Source organism: Physella acuta, unplaced genomic scaffold (assembly GCF_028476545.2).
Source record: "Physella acuta isolate Inbredline_101_S28 unplaced genomic scaffold, ASM2847654v3 ptg000212l, whole genome shotgun sequence".
Classification (NCBI taxonomy): Eukaryota; Metazoa; Mollusca; class Gastropoda; family Physidae; genus Physella; species Physella acuta.
In genome coordinates, this window is record NW_026731731.1 from 487963 (window position 1) to 504539 (window position 16577).

Here is a 16577-nt window from a genome sequence, read left to right on the forward strand (position 1 = left end):
CAACTCTTTTCATGTGAGGATAAAGGCTGGAATGAGCTGTAAGTAACAGAACTAGGAAACCAGTCAAGTCACTAAATAAAATACCTATCACCTTCGAAATATATTGGAATATCTCAAGTCATAAAGGATAGTCATCATTTCTGGTCCTTTTTTTTAAATTTAATCAGGAACTAACTTGATATACTCGATAGTTTATACGAGAACATTTGGGAGCAGCTAAACTTTGAATGCATTACCATGTCCGCTATAATAGATACATAAATTCCGATTTATTCATATTTAATGGATGGTTTTTTAATATTTCAACAGTCATATGGTACACGCACACCTAAGTTATTTTTATAGGAAAACATAAGGTCCGGGCAGCACATAAGCATAGTACATGTTTGAACAGACGCAACTATAATTTAATCCGTCAATATCGACTCCACCGTGTGGATGGAGAGCCCCTATAGCATACCCCAGCCTGTACACAAACGCCCCGCTACTTCCTGGATATGTACTCGCTGTGTACGTGTATCTGGTTTCAAAATCACACCGTCCGGACCTGGTACTAAATGCACCAAACTCATTATTCCAGGTTTCTGGACATCCAAATATAAACCTGTTTACCCAGTGACCTACAGAGACCTGCATAGAACAGCCATGAGGATGAGACACTATAATGGTCAGCCTGTCCACATCGCGACATCTCTCGTATTTGCTATTTACCTTCAAACTCAAATCACTCAACTCCCTAACCATATCTTTCAATAATTTACATGAAACCATATCATGTGTCATACAGTACAAATCACACCAGTCATCCTGTGTACTTGAGACTACCGCCTTCCAACCATGAATTTTAACCACTGGACTTTGTTCTTCATTGAACCATAACCTGCAAGTCGCCTTCTTCGCCTCACTGTCATCAAAAACCACATGTTTGGCTGTCCTGACGACAACTTCAAAACAAATTTCACTGGGTGAGTCAGAGTCGATACAAACAGGGCATGGACACGATTCAAAACCAAACCTTTTTGTTTTTGAAAAATTAGCCACACTTAACACCCTCCCAGTCCCTGTCGTCAGCAAACTTTTTCCTCTGTTGTTATAGCACGGATAGGGATCCTGAGTGCCTGGTACAAACTCTGGTCTGTCTGGACTGGTAAAGTTAACGGCTACCCTGAGTGCCTGGTACAAACTCTGGTCTGTCTGGACTGGTAAAGTTAACGGCTACCCTGAGTGCCTGGTACAAACTCTGGTCTGTCTGGACTGGTAAAGTTAACGGCCACCCTGACCGTTACATTGGCCAGACTTTTGACCACCTGAACAATGTCGTCATCCTGGTAGCCAGTAGTCAGATGTGTTTTGTTGAATACATTAACAGGTACAAACTTTGTGTGGCCAGGATTTTTCTTACAGCTTAAGATGTGAGTGTGTAGATCTATCTCACATTGACCTTCAAGACATTCTTGTACCTCGTTTGTAACTGTACGGATAATAAAACACAAACCTTTATTATCAGCGTTTATCTGACTAAAATTAAGAAAATTAACATAAATGTTTAATTAGCAATAATAGGAATAGTGCTTTGTTTAAAGCTGTAAAAATAACAGGTCACACGTTAAACGTAGTTTTGTGCATGACAATGTTTATTTAAAATGATGTCACACCTCAGATAACATATTTTTGTAAAAAAACCACCGATATCCATTCATATGCTGAAGTCACAGATACAGGTGAACTCTACTTCACCTGCCCAGTGTGCCGCCGATTCCGGAAAGGCAACTTTATCTTTCACGTCTAGAAAGAAGTCACACCTCAGCTTACATGCTTTTTTTTTCCTTTTAAAAAAATCGATTTCTTTCTATAATATTTTCTGAGCTCGAACCTCATTTGAATAATAAAAAAAAATTATTAAAGCTAACGTCAAACTAATAATAATAGATTAGAACCAATCGCGTGTGTTGTGATTTCCCACTGTGCATTTTCAATGAGGGAAAATAAAAAATAAAAACATCAACAGTGACACGCTGTGTTTCGAACCCGCACTATCCGCATGGTTACTATTACACTATCACCTAGGCCAGCAGGTAGATATTATTGAGTTTATCTACTAAATAATTAATTTTGGTTTCGCCTATCGGTAGATCTCGATACATTTATTGTATACTCAAATTAGAAGCGTATCCTATTGAAAATTGATTATGGTGTTGGAACCTAATTAAAATAGCAAACAGACATATCGTTAAAGCTATAGCCGACAGAAAATTTAGCTTTATAATGCGTTAAACTTTTGAATGGTTGCCCATTCCATAGAAGCCCTCCATGCAGTAGCGGATTAAGGGGGGGGGGGCTAAAAGGGCTGTATTGCTATTCACTATAAAAACAACTGTTTTAATATTTGAATCACAAGCTACAATCATTTTTTAAAATATCAAACACGTACACACTTAAGTATAAAAGCTACCTATTATCACCTCCTACCCAGACATTGTTTATATAAACCCGAAGTTCCCTAAAATAACATAGTCAGGACTAACGATTGTTTATGACTATAACATAAGTTGCTTTTTAGCGTTAAAAAACACACACAAAAACCGAATTGTGAAGCATGACTGACACATCTTTAAAAAAGCCAGAAATTTCAAGTTTTTTCATCAGATCGTATAAGTTCATGTTATGCGAGGTAACAAAAATGTATTTTAAAATTTTGTAAAGGATAAACACTGTGAACTAGTTCTCACTCGCAAGCATTCAGACAACTTGCATTATAGGCTAACCCTAGCGATCAATGTAAAAATTCCTAACCGTGTTTAAATTATTGTACTAAAATGACAAGCCATTTTATTTACCAAAGGCCAAAAATATGAGTTCTTCCCAACGAAAAAACTTAAAAACTTCCCGACCCTCTAATGTCACCAGCCGTTGTCATCGCTTTCTGCTCGGAAACATACAGTGACCATGCTCCCTAAACAAATCGGTTGATTAACTAGTTTCAGAAAATAAAACTCTAAATTTTACCAAAACAGGCTATGAAAAATGCTTTATTTCAACATCTGATCCGTCTAATGGCTTAGAAATGGCGCTTTGATCCAAACATAATAGAAAATGTGTTGACCTTGTGATCCGGCTATTTGCACCGTTGGTTTTAGAGGTAATAAGTAACCTATGTTTTGAATTTAGTTATTTGAAGTAAAAGGTGGATTAGTATCATTGATTTTATTTTTTTCTTCATGTCAAACAATGTTTATTTAATTGTGAACTCTCTAAAATAATAGATGTTTTTTGATTGATCTTGCTAAGCCTATAACATACAACCAGTAAGTATATTACATCCGGCTAGCTTACTTTGTCAGATCTGCAAATGTATAGTGGGCTGACCATACATTATAAAATAATATAAAGTATCATATCTATTTTTATAATTGAGCGCCTTCTAATTGATCCAGACAAGCAGCACTGTAACTGTAACATAATTACAACAGATGAAAAGGTATGGAGAGATGTTTTCAAAATTGTATCTGAATATCTGAATCAAATTTTCTTATAATTACGTTTTTTAAAAGATAAGTTATTATCAAGTACAATTTTAAAAGCATTGCAATTGTAATATGAGGGGTGTAACTAGTTTATCCTGGATTTGTACTCTTTGTTAAAATTGAATATTATTCTCCTGTATGTTTCGCCATTAAAGATTAAACTTTTTATTTTCACTAAACGATTTTAAACACTCCTACCTAAACCTAATTGTGTATTGGTACATAATTAGATACCAGCCTTGATAGACTAATTGAGCTTTTGTTAGTCAACACGATATTATAGTAGAAATACATTTAAATAAAATTTCATGGTTGTTCCACGTTGGGTGATTTGAGATATTCTTTGTTTTCTTTTACATTCTGTCAACGATACAGGGGCCTTTTTTTCTATAAGTCATTTTTCATCTGTTTTAATTGCATGTGTAATACAGATCTAGCCCTTTCTTCGTCTCCTGACACTTGCCCGAATGTGACAAATGCCCGAATGGAAACTAGAGGTGTCGAGATAGCAGATGGTTCACTATATTAAAATTTACAATTTAATCAATTACATGAATTTATATACTTACCAATATTTTTAGTGATACGTGTTATATTGCCACCCACGCTTTCAATGCCCTCCTCTGTAAGCAGAACAATAAATGAAATGTAGAGGAACATTAAGCTAGGCTTTCTTCGGGAGGGCTCCGCCCCCCCCCCCCCCCCCCCGAAGAGATGCCTGGAAGAAATTATGTTTGCAAATACAACTATTGCATTCCTATCACATGGTATTCTCGTATCTTCTTGCACTACAATACATTTATAATTTTTTTCTAAGGGAACATGATTGTTGTATTATTATCACCTGATTGTTGTAATAATCATCACCTAAATTTTGTTTTTATTTCCTGAATATAATGATGTTTATAACCTAATGGTTGTATTGATCATACATTGATTGTTAGCACGTTAACTATGAAAGTTTAATATAAAGATCAGCTAATTTACCTATTGGAACATCGGCAACACTGAAATCTTTAGTAACTGTTTCCATGTCTCTTCTATGATACAAAATAACGACAAATTAACTTAATAATTTCATGAACATATTTAGTGGATATATTCATTTGTAGTGTAGTTATCAAATAAGTAAGTTGTGTTAATTAACATGTTAAGATTTGTTTAAAAATTATGATAATTCATAAAGTCATAAGAAAAGGTAAGAGGGATTTTTAAAGGTAGGTTATTATTTCAACTCATTTATAAGGCATTTGCACATAAATGGGAATAGTTAGACGATATGCTAGGCAACTAGACCTTTGAAGAACAATTTTGAAATTAGCGAAAATAAGTTAAAAGATCGGATGATTTCTTTCTTCTTCTTCGTTCTTAATTTTTAGTGTTGGAAGGGATCGAGCCTTCCTCTGCCAAAGGTTTTGAACTCGAGACTTTTTTCGAATTTATCAACCATGAGCTTTGCCGCGCGCACAAAGGTTTTTATATATTAGGATATATTTTTTAGTAAAACACCCAGATGACTACGAAGAAAACAATGTTCTAGATATTTTTTTCAAGAAGTAATTTTTTTTTAATGAAACACCCAGCTGACAACAAAAACATGTTTTGATTTACAAGACGTGAACGTTTTCAGCATTGTTGTTGGTTACATGCATCCTCGTAGCATTAATAACTTTAAAAAGTCAAAATAAATAAATTAGCTTACAAAACATTATTTTAAATGCAATCAGGGGCATCAGCGCATGTGATAGCACACATTAAGTTCAGTAGTTTCCCCTTACATATGAAATAGACTACTTGTCTTATGAATCACGTAGTTTATGCACTTTAGTAAGATGATGATGTGTAAAGGTAAGCGAGAGAGAGAGAGAGACGTCACCCCTTGCGGCCTTGTGAATGGATTTCTCTTTATCTGTGATATATCAGATCACTTAGTAATACAGAGATATAACAGCATTGACTTCATGGAATTATTTTAATAATTCAATGATCCCAGACCTATTTACAACCTTTTACCCAGATATTACAACTAGTCTTAAATAGATGATAGTTTGTGATCGGCTGGAAACGTGTATATATATATATATATATATATATATATATATATATATATATATATATATATATATATATATATATATATATATATATATATCTGTAATTTATATTCTATGGCTAGCGTCGGGTTTAATGCGTTTTCTTTTTATAAACCTCATCAAATTTAAGTCTCTTTTGATTCCATCAAAACACATTGATATTTTATAAGGCGAATAATAAAACTTCTAAATATTGCCTTAATCAATGTATCCATCTTTTAACATAATGTAATAACAGAGACACGTTATCATTTTTTAAATGATTACTATACATGTGTGTCTATTAGTTAGCGAGTAAAGTTTAAAAAAAAGCTCATTGAACAATTCAAGACTAAATAACCAACTATAAAAGAAAAGAAAAACGTACCAGAAACAAATTCTAATAAAATGTTCAATCTTCACTGAATGTTTGACAGCAGGCAATGGGGAAGTTCGGCACTTAGCGTACTTTGGGATCAGTTTTACATAGTCACTTCACATCAAGATCCCCCCTCCGCTCCTCCTCTAGTTCATTTCTTTGAAAAAAACTTCTTTCACCTTTTATATAAAGAGTATGGCGTCTAAAACAGGTACGGCTAGGTATGTGGAGCGTGCTAAAGCCGCCAAATGGTTTACACCAAAGCTATACACACACAAACACACACATATGTATATTGTGGTCACGTGCCTGTAACGTATTGACAAAATAATTAAGATACCTGTAATTTAGAGGCACTAACTTAGTGCCGAATTCTGTGTTGATTGTATACTAAAGGACAGCAAAGTTAACATATGCAACAAACAAATCGTAGACTCATTTTATGACGTAATCATTTTCCCTACTGTAAACTTGACGTTTTCTACGTGTATCTAAATTTTTTTACTGTTTTTTTTATCTATTCGTAAACAGCATAGAATCTACCAGTGTCGTAACAAATATGAAGGAAATAAACCAGCCACATCCAGACACAGCATAAAACAATATGGCGTTCCACAAGTCACATGACCTCCGCAAGTCACATGACGCCCACAAGTCACAGACGCCACAAGTCACAGACGCCACAAGTCACAGACGCCCACAAGTCACATGACACCCACAAGTCACAGACGCCCACAAGTCACAGACGCCCACAAGTCACAGACGCCCACAAGTCACAGACGCCCACAAGTCACATGACGCCCACAAGTCACATGACACCCACAAGTCACAGACGCCCACAAGTCACAGACGCCCACAAGTCACAGACGCCCACAAGTCACAGACGCCCACAAGTCACATGACGCCCACAAGTCACATGACACCCACAAGTCACATGACGCGACACCGGAAATTGCCAAGCCAATTCTGTCTGGCAGTCGCTGAAACACACAGGGGAAATAACCGACTACCAAGACAGACAATATGTGCAGTTATTTATTAATAACCAATCGCGAGTTACCCGCTCTTGGGACGGTATAGGTTGAGCCCACGGTCGTAATGTAAGAGAAATTATAAGGCTGGATAGTACAAGGTTACACACCAATTTGTTGTAGTGGTATTGATGAGCTGAGTATGGAGGAAATATGTTCGTAAAAGTGTTACAACATATGCGCTTAGTCGTAATTGGATGTTGTGGTCATTTTATAATTAGCGCGGGGAAACCGCAATGGTCATCGCAATTACTTGCCCACGCATCATGAACATTAGCTTCGTCATTGTAAACAATACAGAGCTGCTAACTGGGAAATTGTGGTCAGCTAAGTGGCTATAGGGTCATCAATAACACAACAGACCAATGGTCAGCCAATTAATGACTGGTCATTGCTATTAGGTAAAGTAATACACATTAGAAATGAATAAATTTGGTCACGACAAAAGTATTGTATTGCTGTCAGCATAATAGGTTAGGGTGAGATAGATTAGCATGATTGTTATACTTAAAAGTTGAATGGGTTCGTGTATACAAGTTGAATAGCACCTCATTAGATTTCTAAAGTTCGAAATTTAATGAGATCAGTCCGAGTGACATCAAAGTGATTTATAACCTACCCACGTTTTACTATCAAAATAAACCGGGAGTGATCTCCCCTAAACTTTCTCGAATATTCTTATATAAAACAACAGGGGATGGGAACTCGGGATATAGTTATGATTTTTAGTCCATTTTAAATACATAAACTTTTTAAAATAAAATAGAATCTCATAGAAAAAAGTATTGCACACCAAGCGAACGCCGAATAAAGATGTTCATAATGGTGCGCAATATTATTAGTACTTTATAAATTTAGATGCGTTTTTGAGAAATCGGAAATAGCGTAAATTAGTACTTCCCGTCAACGGAAATTACTCAAAATTTAACAGAAGGTAGAGAATTAGATCTTTTACTTACATGTGAAATTTCATTTATCTATCTGAAATAGTACTCAAGTTATAGGCTTTTGAAAAATTCAAAGTAGAAAAAGTACCACTTCCGGTTATCGGAAATCGCTCAAAAATTGATACGGATCTACGATTTTGATAAAATACTTATATATGAAATTTCATCAACCTAGTTGTAACGGTACTCAAGTAATCGTGTTTACACACAGACACACAGACACACAGACACGCACACACACACAGACATACGGACAAGATTGCAAAATTATGTTTTTCCGTTTTTTTATTGCACGATTACAATACTTTCTCTATACTACGTATATACGAGAAAGTAAAAAAGGTTTCCGATTTTTCTTTTTTTTTCAACGTTAAAAAGCTACCTCTGTTTCTCTACTGAATTATATCGTAAATAGTTTTCATTCATATACTACACATTTTTAAATTTTACTAGAATTTAACGAAATTATATCGTAATTTTATTATTTTCTGTACTAGAAATGTGCTTCTATTTCAGATTTGAACTCTCTAATGAAAACTAATTTGTGTTTTTAATTAAACAACAATTAATTAGATAGTCCGTGTTTCACTTGTGATAAAGACATCATCACAAAACACCATCACTTGATTGAGAAATCATCACAAACACCATCACCTGATAAACATCGATGCAAGGTGTAACCTACAGTTTGACAACGATTTCCTATCAAATCGAACAACACTGTGAGCCAAAATCCCTTCCAAAATTATTTTTGTTGGCTAGGGTTTTAGTGTCAACAAGTTCAGTGCAACATCTCGGCTTTTTTTTAGAATCAATCACGTGACGAGTTCCTGAACGAAATCTGGCAAATGATAAAGGGCTTTAGGCGGTGTACAGACTGAACCCGCGCCATCCACGCACACATACACACATACACACACACGCACACCCACTCATACACACACACACACACACACAACTCACGTCACAGCCCCTAATCCTCAACTTTTCATCCACATCTGCTACATTGAATATTCTAAAAATAACGTACTTCTCACCAAAGGAGCGCCTTGGATATGTCCACAATTTCATTACAAAAGACACAAAACTTTGAGCCTTTTTTACTTTATCTCAAAAAATAAAATTCGGAGCACATTTTAACTAACCCACGTGAGATACAGAGTTGCAGACGACAGCCATGTTTGTAGGGGCCAACTTCCGGGGAAGATAACTCATGTTTTTGACAACTTCCGGGAAAGATAACTCATGTTTTTGACAACTTCCGGGGAAGATAACTCATGTTTTTGACAACTTCCGGGGAAGATAACTCATGTTTTTGACAACTTCCGGGGAAGATAACTCATGTTTTTGACAACTTCCCTGACGTCGGTGGTCGATTTAATTGAACTCAGTGATCGTCCAAATCTCGCCCAGTCTGTGTATAAGTCATTTGCACGAATGTTCGAGAACTCGCACTTTCTAATGATAAAACTTATCAGATGATAAGTGTGTTGCTTGGGCTTGGGGCGTCTATGTACTTGGGCTTGGGGCGTCTATGTACTTGGGCTTAGGGCGTCTATGTACTTGGGCTTGGGGCGTCTATGGAGGCTGAAAAAAGAAGCGACTTATGTCGCAGACAACGACACAAATTGTGTTATATCCGAGCAGTAGAAATAAGCAATAAGTAACAACGTAGCACGAGTGGTTTTGTCAGTTAATTAAACATCTCGACCTGTCCAGGATTCCGGATATAACAGTTGACCCAAAAAATGTTGGAGCTATACATGTGGTGTCTGGTATAAGAGTACACAACTCGGCCTGTCACAAATGAGAGCCTGCTGTAGTTGACAAGTTAGTTATTTGAGTGGGTAGTTGTTGTTTGTAGGTAATGGGTGAAAGGAATGTTGAACTAGCCAGACAAACTGATGTTAAGGTAGGTGTGTGATGATGGTGAGCAGGTTACACATCTACCTGATGTTAAGGTAGGTGTCTGATGATGGTCAGCAGGTTACACATCTACCTGATGTTACGGTAGGTGTGTGATGATGGTCAGCAGGTTACACATCTACCTTATGCACATCCACCTGATGTTAATGTAGGTGTGTGACGATGGAGAGCAGGATCGAATCAGGCCTAGACCAACAGCTCTCTCTTGAGTACTTCAACACACTGTGTCGTTCTGACATTGTGTGAAACAAGTCTAAATTACCGTTCCTGTCTCGTATAATTACTTGTTAGAGCTTATATATACAACAAGAAACTGATAGCAATTACTTAAGCGCTGCTGGTAATACAAACATCAATTTTCTTAAAATACGCAAATCACCCACATTATTTGTAATATAAGAAGCTATACAACATTTAAGTTTAAAGTGCAACAAGCTATTCAACAATTAAGCTTAAATGTGTACAAAGCTATTCAACATTTCAGTAGAACAGTGCAACAAGCCATTCAACAACTAAGTTTAAAGTGAAACAAGCTATTCAACATTTAAGTTTAAAAGTGTACAAAGCTATTCAACAATTAAGTTTAAAAGTGTACAAAGCTATTCAACAATTAAGTTTAAAAGTGTACAAAGCTATTCAACAATTAAGTTTAAAAGTGTACAAAGCTATTCAACAATTAAGTTTAAAAGTGCACAAAGCTATCCATCAAGTCATTGATCCAGTATTATAGAGACAGCTCCATCGATGCTTGATGAAAAAAAATGTTGACGTTTTAATTACAGATTTTCCAAATTCTTTCTCCGGGGAATCGCTAGATCATGACGTCACGGTTACAGAAATAAATGGTGTGTACATTTCTAAGAAAATTTAAAATATCGATTCGAGAGGGGGGGGGGGGAGTGGGTGGTACAGGAATAAATATATCTGAAAAGTTCGGATAATTTGTGGGTCGTATGAGGTGGAAAGGGGGGGGGGGACGATTGAACAGGAGACATCGAATTAGAAAATTTGAACAGTTTTCATTAACTTTTTGTTACATTCATTTCTGCCATTACGATCGCCAGACCAGTTGACGTTTTTTTTTTTCTACCAGAAGATAATTACAAGCATTGCACGCTCGAGTGGTTTCTTGCGCGTGACACGGCCCGGGGGTCACGCTTGCCCGTGGGCATCGTTTTGACACGCTTTATTGACGCTGTAAACAGGTCTTCTGCGTAGGGAACCAAATAGGAGAAAGACCTTTTGTGACTGTGTTCGTTTTAATTAACGGCTAAAGTTGGACATGCGCAGAACCTATCAGAAATCTTACCCAATAGGTTGACCTCTAGCTAGGCTATGTTAATATTATCGCATGGTCACTATTTGGTGATCATTTGGTCACCATTTGGTCACCATTTGGTCACTGTTTGGTCACCATTTGGTCACCATATGGTCACCATTTGGTAACTGTTTGGTCACCATTTGGTCACCATATGGTCACCATTTGGTAACTGTTTGGTCACCATTTGGTCACCATATGGTCACGATTTGGTCACCATATGGTCACGATTTGGTCACCATTAGGTCACCATTTGGTCACCATTTGGTCACCATTTGGTCACCATTTGGTCACCATTTGATGATCATTTTGTCAACATGTTGGTCTGTTAGTGCGTGCTGTAATCCCATTGCATTTAATGCTCTAGAACAAACCATACTTCTCCAAATCTAATATGACATGTGATTTTTTTATATTTTAAATTGATTTCTGATGTTAAAATTTATTTACATTGTATATGTATACGACCTATAGCGTTCAAATAGGGAGGGACCGGGCACCCCATGGAAGATGTTAACAGAGCCAAGGTTTAGTATGGAACCCTAGGAGAACAGAAAAGTAGGTTGGTCTTAGCAATCCGGGGAATGACGGGAAGGACACGCAAGGGCTGCTGGGCTTACGTGGGCTCAGATAAAGAGAGCTGCCAAAAAAGGTCGGTAAAGAGGTGTGACTAAAGCTCTTTTCTCTTGCGAGGCTTCAAACTCAAGTATGAAATCAAAAGACCGTAAAGCTGTTATCAAATATAGCAGGGGTCTCCAAACTTTTCAGCCCGAGGGCCGCATTAACTATCAAATATCAGTTCGGGGGCCAGAGTTTCTTCCAGGCATCTCTTCGGGTTGGCGGTGCCTCCCACCCCGAAGAATGTCACCCGCCCTTCCCCCCCCCCCCCACCCCACACGAAATATAATTTATATTGAAATATATACAAGTGTTCCTCACCCCCTCCCCGATGAAAAAAGTCTGAAAGAAACACTGTCGGTGGCAGACAACATACTCGAGGTCCAAGTTTGTTCTCAAATAATTCTTTATGTACTTCATTCTTGAAATTTTTTGTTCAAAATTTGATAGGTACTTTGATGCAAAAGTTTTAATATTAGAAAATTCTTCCGTAGACAAAAAGATCTCCGCGGGCCGGATGAGAAGACCGCGGGCCGTAGTTTGGAGACCCCTGAAATAAAGGATAGAGGTATGCGAACTACGAGATATATTCAGGCTGAAGTTGTGGTAGTATAAATGCGTTCTTATACATGACTTTGAGTGTGTGTATGTGTGTGTGTCAGCAAGCGTGTCTGGTTTTTGTGACAGTCGTTACATTTTATAAGCATGATTTTGTGTGTATGGTTGTGTGTTGGAGGGATCTTGTTCACTTATGTGTGGGGCATTCTGTTTAGTGAGAGCTAAGCTATGACCAGACAACTACAAAATGTTCACATCACTGAGCTATGACCAGACGACTACAAAATGTTCACATCACTGAGCTATGACCAGACGACTAAAAAATGTTCACATCACTGAGCTATGACCAGACGACTACAAAATGTTCACATCACTGAGGGCAAGACGACTACAAAATGTTCACATCACTGAGGGCCAGACGACTACAAAATGTTCACTGAGGGCAAGACGACTACAGAATGTTCACATCACTGAGCTATGACCAGACGACTACAAAATGTTCACATCACTGAGCTATGACCAGACGACTACAAAATGTTCACATCACTGAGGGCCAGACGACTACAAAATGTTCACATCACTGAGCTATGACCAGACGACTACAAAATGTTCACATCACTGAGGGCAAGACGACTACAAAATGTTCACATCACTGAGGGCCAGACGACTACAAAATGTTCACTGAGGGCAAGACGACTACAAAATGTTCACATCACTGAGGGCAAGACGACTACAAAATGTTCACATCACTGAGGGCCAGACGACTACAAAATGTTCACTGAGGGCAAGACGACTACAAAATGTTCACATCACTGAGGGCAAGACGACTACAAAATGTTCACATCACTGAGGGCAAGACGACTACAAAATGTTCACTGAGGGCAAGACGACTACAAAATGTTCACATCACTGAGCGCAAGACGACTACAAAATGTTCACATCACTGAGGGCCAGACGACTACAAAATGTTCACATCACTGAGCTATGACCAGACGACTACAAAATGTTCACATCACTGAGGGCCAGACGACTACAAAATGTTCACATCACTGAGGGCCAGACGACTACAAAATGTTCACATCACTGAGGGCCAGACGACTACAAAATGTTCACATCACTGAGGGCCAGACGACTACAAAATGTTCACATCACTGAGCTATGACCAGACGACTACAAAATGTTCACATCACTGAGGGCCAGACGACTACAAAATGTTCACATCACTGAGCGCAAGACGACTACAAAATGTTCACATCACTGAGGGCCAGACGACTACAAAATGTTCACATCACTGAGCTATGACCAGACGACTACAAAATGTTCACATCACTGAGGGCCAGACGACTACAAAATGTTCACATCACTGAGGGCCAGACGACTACAAAATGTTCACATCACTGAGGGCCAGACGACTACAAAATGTTCACTGAGGGCCAGACGACTACAAAATGTTCACTAAGGGTCAGACGACTACAAAATGTTCACATCACTGAGACGCTGACGCAGACATTAAAGGAGGATAACTCGTGTCTGAACGTGACTTAAACCTCTAGAGGGTTCTTTCCCTTGTCTGGTATAAAGTGGGCGTTAACCCAACATTCACTTCCTTCCGCCCACCCCCGCGTCCATATTGGGCACATTTGATGTGTTTCATTTGATTATGATTGTCTGCTGTTTTTAAACTAGCCATTCTATATTTCACATTAGTTCCGACTGTTGTGGCACATTATTTATCTACTCTCCAACACTAATTTTGTCTTCCTCTTTCATCTACCACACTCCGGCCACACCTCGACCCAATAATAATTCCAAAGATTAATTTGGGATTTGGTGTGCTTTACTGCTTATATTTCGTTTCTAAACCTTCATTAATATCGGAATCCCAGTTTCGTGTTAGGGTAAGATTACAAAACCTTTTGTGTTGTGTTAACGTTAGGGGGTCGAGGACGTAGGTGTCTTACCTTAAGTACAGTTAGCATCAACTCTACTTCATTTGCCTCTTGGGTTGTCTGCTTTAAAGTAATGTACATTTTTAGCGCAATTTCCATACGGACAATTGCGATTATTAACTCGTCAATTCTGGATGGATGTGTGTCCCCAGCTTTAAGTCGTATCTCCTCCTCAACGAAGCAATATCGAGGACTAGTTCTAAAAGCAAATATGTTAAGCAAGTTCCAAGGATGATTGTGGGCCAAAAAAATTCCCTGAATTCCTTCCTGGATTTCCCGGAAAAGCCAAAAAAACCTCGAACAAATGCAGTTTTTGCTCCATATCTCGGCAACCAGACCACTTAGCGACTTGAAACATGTACCAATTGATTCCTGCTATAATTTAGACCAATATTGCCGAAGAAAGTTTTCAAAAATATCCTTTCGTTCGGTCACAAAAAATTAATTAAGAACATTTAAACTGAGCATCGTGTAGGCCTAGGATGATATTTACTACTTTTTTAAACTGAGCATCTTGTAGGCCTACTCGTTAAAATAAAACTATTTCCGTTGATATAGGTTAATATAGTTGTCTTTTTTTTTACTTATTAATTCAAACGTTATTTTCGTACCCTATTATTTTATTTATAATTTATATGAGAGTGATAGGGAGTTACAATTACAAGGTTTTGTTTCACTAGGCCTAATCATTTTTTCACATTTTTTAAAAAATTAATTAAGGAAATTGCATTTAAATTGTCACTAAACTTTTTATTAACTTGTTTTTAAATTTAAACCTTGAGATCTAAACCAAAATGATGTTTAAATCTCATAAAATAAAATCCAGGCGAGTTGACATTAGAATTTACTTTTGCTTGTATGTGATGTTTGAATTGTCCCTGTACGTAAATGCCTCCCATAAAATTATATCAAACACTTTACCACAAAGATGTATTGGTTTACTCTTACCACTGCATCATTAATAGCACCATCAACCATACGCCGAGCGTAAAAGATCGAGTTAATTAATACCAGCAAGAACAGGGAACAACGGACATAAGATAAGATAGGATATTAAGCTCAGGCACCAATCGTCAACAAATATACGAATAGGCAGTATATTTAGCTCATACAACAGTGACAGCAAATAACGACTTCTAAGGGAAGGATGTATAGTTCAGATACCGTTAAATCTTCTTATTACACACATATTTCTGCTTCAGTATGCTTTAAATACACGCTACGAAATTAGCCCCACAAAAAATATCAATTAATTTTGTATTGATCAGACAGCTAGGTATCAATGTGATTCGATGTTCTCGCGGAAACGCCTGGATTCCATCGTCTCTTTGATGGCTAATCAAATTATGCAATGGGACGCCAGCTTTTTAATCACCAGCGGGTGTCTCACCATGTCACCACTAGAGCCAGGTTTTTAATCACCAGCGGGTGTCTCACCATGTCACCACTAGAGCCAGGTTTTTAATCACCAGCGGGTGTCTCACCATGTCACCACTAGAGCCAGGTTTTTAATCACCAGCGGGTGTCTCACCATGTCACCACTAGAGCCAGGTTTTTAATCACCAGCGGGTGTCTCACCATGTCACCACTAGAGCCAGGTTTTTAATCACCAGCGGGTGTCTCACCATGTCACCACTAGAGCCAGGTCTCACCATGTCACCACTAGAGCCAGGTCTCACCATGTCACTAATAGCACTGTCGAGTTGTCTTTTTTAATGCGATTTTTTTCTATACTTCATTTCATTCATTTTGTATTTTGTTTTCTAGATGTTTTGTCTTACACCTAATCTATTTGCTCACCTTACGTTGTTTACATATTGACTGATTTACACCAAAAGTTTAGCCAACACATTACACCAGTTTTTACCCAAAAATGGTGCGTAAAGTCAGGTTAAGATGTTATTAAATCAACTTTCTGATTTCTATTTCACGCTGATGTATACACAAATTGGTCCGTAATTATTTCAGTCTTCAAATTCTTGAGTTGATTTTCAGTATACGATCATATAATCTACTACCCAGTAGCTATTTCTACAGTATACAAAAAGTGTTTTTAAAAGACATTCTGTACTCAGTGATGTGAAATACTGTCTGGTGAATATTTAGTACCTAAATGTAATGCCTAATGGCGAAAAAAGTCAATGGTCAGTAAATGGAATGGTAGCATATCCTGACACTACAAATATGTAGCTAGTGTCCAGAGAAGTATACGTTACTAGAAGGTTGGATGTAGAGAAGTATACTTTATTTGATCC